Raw genomic sequence first — 6,000 nt, 5'->3', positions numbered from 1 at the left:
AATAGAAAAATAGTATGTGGCCTGTCATGCCCGTGGGCCAGCCCATCTTGGTCGTCCCTTCAGTGACACCGAAGGTGGACTCGCTGAAAGTGAGACATAGGGACACCCTGCTCGGGCGTTCATTCATAAAAATATAGATGAACAACTAGTTAACAAATGCCCTCCGCGGAGGCACTTTTCATGCTGGGAGTGCTCCACGGATTCCTCGTCAACATGTCACGCACTCGACATTTCCCGTCATATATTTTATTGTTTATTCCTGATTTTTTATTTCTTGGTTTTCTCTAGGGTTTACAAAAATGTTTTCTATTTTATTTGGTTTTCTCCTATCGGAAGCACGAGTGTGTTGTGCTTCCACGTGAAGCGTGAATGTGCTTCCGTGTGGTGTGCTTTATGTGTGAGCACGGGTGTGCTTTGACGTGTATGCGGAAGAACAAGTGTGCTTCTGTGTGTAGCACAGATGCTTCACACTGCTACACACGGAAGCATAATTGTGCTTCACATCGGGAGAACACAAGTTTACTTGGAAGCACGGGGTTGTGCAGTTTGGTAGTTCATTTTGGGAGCATAATTTTCTTTGAAAAACAAGTTCTTATTAACATGGTATTTAGTTTTCAAAACCTCAATGCAGAAATGCAATAGTGAAAAATGGTTGTAATTTGGATGCACAGTTCGCAAGATATTTCGTTTTGAAAAAATCTACAAAAAGCACAAACAAGCCCACACATTCCTCCCTCACGCGGGGAGAAAACCCCCACCAAAACTCCCTGGTTGCGACAATTGGTGCACATGTGCTAGGTTACATGTCACCACCAAGGAAGAGGAATTAACCTTCATAAGGGGTGCCTCTTAATTAGTGATTTCAACACTCACCACAATGAACGTATGCACGCGGATCGTACCCTATGAGCACCTTCGAGAGACTAGTTGACAAAGTCACCACATGCATCTTGTAGTCAATAGGAATGTCGTCTCCCACAGAAAGAACAACATCGGAAACCTGAAACTAATTCAAGAAAATGCAAGCTATTTGAAAGTTATAAGGGTTTGACATTGTAGGGTATTTTGTGCAAATGTTACATTTATTTCTAGTTGGGAGAAATGATTTAAATTAGATGAGGATATCCTAGTAGCTTCTAGTTGATTGACACTAATTCATGACTGGAATAAATCACAACCGTTGGATTTAAAAAGGGGTTCACACGGCTCAGATTAAAGGGCCATGTGGCGTCATCCTATTGGACGATACTACTTTGCGGGATGGGTTGTTGTGAGCCATTTGATTAAGTGGAGATTTACCACTGGTGTTCTATTACACTAGGGTTCAGTAGAGAGGCGAATTGCTCATCGAAGGAAGTCGTTGGAGTTGGGAACTATGGCGGCGCGGTGCTCGGAAGTGGACGGTGTGCTCGACGAAGAGAGGAGGTCGCTGGAGCTCGAGAAAGGATAGATGGGGTGCGGTTCCCTCGACGATGTCGGTTTGGTCCTCGGGTGGCCTGGCGGTTGATACGTCTCCCCGTATCTATAATTTTTTATTGTTCCATGCTATTATATTATCCATCTTAGGTGCTTTATATGCTATTTTATATGATTTTTGGGACTAACCTATTAACCTAGAGCCTAGTGCCAGTTTCTGTTTTTTCCTTGTTTTTGAGTATCGCAGAAAAGGAAAACCAAACGGAGTCCAATTGACCTGAAAACCTACGGAGATCATTTCTGGACCAGAAGAAGCCCATGGAGCATTGGAGATGGACCAAAAGAGTCCCAAGGCCACAACGAGGGTGGGGGCGCGCCCTACCCCCCTGGGCGCGCCCCCTATCTCGTGGCCGCCTTGGAGACCCCCCTGACTTGTTCCCGACGCCAACACCTCTTATATATACCCAAACTTCCATAACATAACCTAGATCGAGAGTTCCACCGTCGCAAGCCTCCGTAGCCACTGAAAACCAATCTAGACCTGTTCCGGCACCCTGCCGGAGGGGGGAATCCCTCTTCGGTGTTCATCTTCATCATCCCAGTGCTCTCCATGACGAGGAGGGAGTATTTCACCCTCAGGGCTGAGGGTATGTACTAGTAGCTATGTGTTTGATCTCTCTCTCTTGTGTCTTGATTTGGAACAATCTTGATGTACCGCGAGCTTTGCTATTATAGTTGGATCTTATGATGTTTCTCCCCCTCTATCTCCTTGTGATGAATTGAGTTTTCCCTTTGAAGTTATCTTATCGGATTGAGTCTTTAAGGATTTGAGAACACTTGATGTATGTCTTGCATGTGCTTATCTGTGGTGACAATGGGATACTCACGTGATCCACTTGATGTATGTTTTGGTGATCAACTTGCGAGTTCCATGACCTCGTGAACTTATGCATAGGGGTTGGCACACGTTTTCGTCTTAACTCTTTGGTAGAAACTTTGGGGCACTCTTTGAAGTTCTTTGTGTTGGTTGAATAGATGAATCTGAGATTGTGTGATGCTTATCGTATAACCATACCCACGGATAGTTGAGGTGACATTGGAGTTTCTAGGTGACATTAGGGTTTTGGTTGATTTGTGTCTTAAGGTGTTATTCTAGTACGAACTCTTGAATAGATCGATCAGAAAGGATAACTTTGAGGTGGTTTCATACCCTACAATAATCTCTTCGTTTGTTCTCCGCTATTAGTGACTTTGGAGTGACTCTTTGTTGCATGTTGAGGGATAATTATATGATCCAATTACATTATTATTGTTGAGAGAACTTGCACCAGTGAAAGTATGAACCCTAGGCCTTGTTTCCTAGCATTGCAATACCGTTTACGCTCACTTTTACCACTTGCTACCTTGCTGTTGTTATATTCCATATTACAAAAACCTATATCTACCATCCATATTGCACTTGTATCACCATCTCTTCGCCGAACTAGTGCACCTATACAATTTACAATGTATTGGGTGTGTTGGGGACACAAGAGACTCTTTGCTATTTGGTTGCAGGGTTGCTTGAGAGATACCATCTTCATCCTATGCCTCCCATGGATAGATAAACCTTAGGTCATCCACTTGAGGGAAATTTGCTACTGTCCTACAAACCTCTGCACTTGGAGGCCCAACAACGTCTACAAGAAGAAGGTTGTGTAGTAGACATCAAGCTCTTTTCTGGCGCCGTTGCCGGGGAGGTTAGCGCTTGAAGGTATATCTTTAGATCTTGGAATCGAATCTTTTTGTTTCTTGTTTTATCACTAGTTTAGTCTATAAAAGGAAATTACAAAAAAATGGAATTAAGGGTACCTCATATGCTTCATCTTTTTAATATCTTTCATGAAAATAAGGATTCCGATAATTGTGCCAAAATGCTAGAAGAAGAATGTATTAAAATGTTTGGCACTAAATCTTTGAATGATGAGCATGATTGCAATGTTGTTAGTACGAACTCTTTGAATATCCATAGTACTAATGATGATTGCACTAGTCATGATGAAAATGTCTCTTATAAGCATGTCAACATTTGTGGAGTGCATAGGGTTTGCAAGTACACACCAAATAGGGAAGATAGATTTTGCAAGAGGCATAAGTATTTAGAAACTAAATGGTTGCAAGAAAGGCTAGATGTTTGTGCTGAAAATTTAAATTTTCTTAGCCATCCTTGTGAACTTTGCAATGAACGTGGTCATTTAAATATCCAATGCAAATTGTTTCATGATCGAATCGTGTCCAAAAATTGTGATGACTTGATTTCCCTTGCACATCATAATGAACTTAGTTTGCTTCTGGGTTATGAAGAAATGAAACATATAACTAAGGATATTCCAGAATTTTCCCTTGATAAAGTTCTTGATTTTGATCTAGAGGAAATTTATATGTATTGTGTGGTGAATTGCATTGAAAATCCTTATATTGCCAATTACATAAAGTCAAGAAAACAATTATAAGATGAAGAGAATACTAATGAAATGGAAGAGATTTCCCAATATCCTCCTATTTTTTCTTATGATGAATCGGGTAACGAGGAGGAGCCGTCTATCCAACCAATCTCATTAATAAGGAGCTCTAAAAAGAGGGTTAAACCCACACATGATGCGAAGAAGAAAAAGAAAAGACGTAGAAGCAAAGGTAAAAAGGTATCCCTCCCAAATGATGTTGCTCCTATTACTCATTGTGATGATGATAATTGCTATACTATTGGTGCTATCCATACTATTAATGATGAGAGTGATTATGCTTATGATATGAAAAGGCCCAAGCTTCGGGATGCTATGTTTGATGAGAATGACATGTTTGAGAATTTATTTGCTGCAATTAATGTTTGTCCCAAGCTTGGGGATGCTATGTTTCATGAATATGGTATATTTAACCTCCCAAGTTTTGATATGCAAATTTATTATGGTGATAGCATGCCTCCTATTTATGATGGTTATATTGATGAAAGTGGGTTTGGAAGAGTGTCAACTTTAGGAAGTAATGATACCACTATTTTGGAGGGTGTTGAATCTTATTGTGACAATTATGAAAGTGGATTTGGAGAGGTCATGACTTTATTTAGTAATGATTCCACTATTTCAGAAGAGGTTCCAATTGATTATGAGAACAAAGTTGCTATCTATGATGATTATTGTGATGACATGTATGCTTTAAAGAATAATGATATCCATGAAACTTGTCATCATGATTTTAACTTTAAATTGGATTATGCCTCACATGATAGTTATTTTGTTGAGTTTTCTCCCACTTCTATTCATGAGAAGAAATTTGCTTATGTGAAGAGTAATAAAAATTCTATGCTTGTAGATCATGAAAAGAATGCTTTATGTGATGGTTATATTGTTTAATTCATTCATATGATAGTGAAAATTATTATGAGGGGGGAATATATGCTTGTAGGAATTGCAATAATATCAAGTTTCCTCTCTATGTGCTTAAAATCTTGAGGTTATCCTTGTTTTACCTCCTATGCAAGTTGATTCTTGTTCCCATAAGTTATTTTCTCACAAAATCCCTATGCATAGGAAGTGGGTTAGACTTAAAATGTGCTAGTCATATGCTTCTTGATGCTCTCTTTGTGTTTCAATTCTTATCTTTTATGCGAGCATCATTGAAATCATCATGCCTAGCTAAAAGGCATTAAAAAAAGTGCTTGTTGGGAGACAACCCAATATTTACCCTTACTGTTTTTCAATGTTCACATGATTATGCTACTACAGTAATCATGTTTTATAGCTTTTGTTTCAATAAAGTGCCAAGTAAAGCCTTTAGGATCTTCTTGGGTGATTGTTGCTTGATCTTGCTGATAAAAACAGAAAGTATGCGCTCACGAAAATAATCATTATTTTTTATCAGAGAGTGATAAAATACCAATTCCAACTGCAGTAGATCAATATACTTTTTATCCTGGTCGTCCTAAGTTTTCAAAAAAATTGGAGTTACAGAAGTATTCGAAACCTCCAGATTTCTACAGACTGTTCTGTTTTTGACAGATTCTGTTTTTTATGTGTTGTTTGCTTATTTTGATGAATCTATGAGTAGTATCGGAGGATATGAACCATAGAGAAGTTTGAATACAGTAGATATTACACCAATATGAATTTAGAATGAGTTCACAACAGTACCAAAAGTGGTGATTTATTTTCTTATACTAACGGAGCTTACGAGTTTTCTGTTGAGTTTTGTGTTGTGAAGTTTTCAAGTTTTGGTAAAGATTCGATGGACTATGGAATAAGGAGTGGCAAGAGCCTAAGCTTGGGGATTCCCAAGGCACCCCAAGGTAATATTCAAGGACAACCAAGAGCCTAAGCTTGGGGATGCCCCGGGTGGCATCCCCTCTTTCGTCTTTGTTCATCGGTAACTTTACTTGGAGCTATATTTTTATTCACCACATGATATGTGTTTTGCTTGGAGTGTCATTTTATTTTATTTTGTTTTGCTTTCTGTTTGAATGATATCCCAAGATATTAAATTCTTAAATGTTAGAGAGTCTTCACATAGTTGCATAATTATTCGACTACTCATTGATCTTCACTTATATCT

Source organism: Triticum aestivum, chromosome 5A, assembly GCF_018294505.1.
Source record: "Triticum aestivum cultivar Chinese Spring chromosome 5A, IWGSC CS RefSeq v2.1, whole genome shotgun sequence".
In the NCBI taxonomy this organism is placed as follows: Eukaryota; Viridiplantae; Streptophyta; class Magnoliopsida; order Poales; family Poaceae; genus Triticum; species Triticum aestivum.
This window is presented reverse-complemented; position numbering follows the sequence as displayed.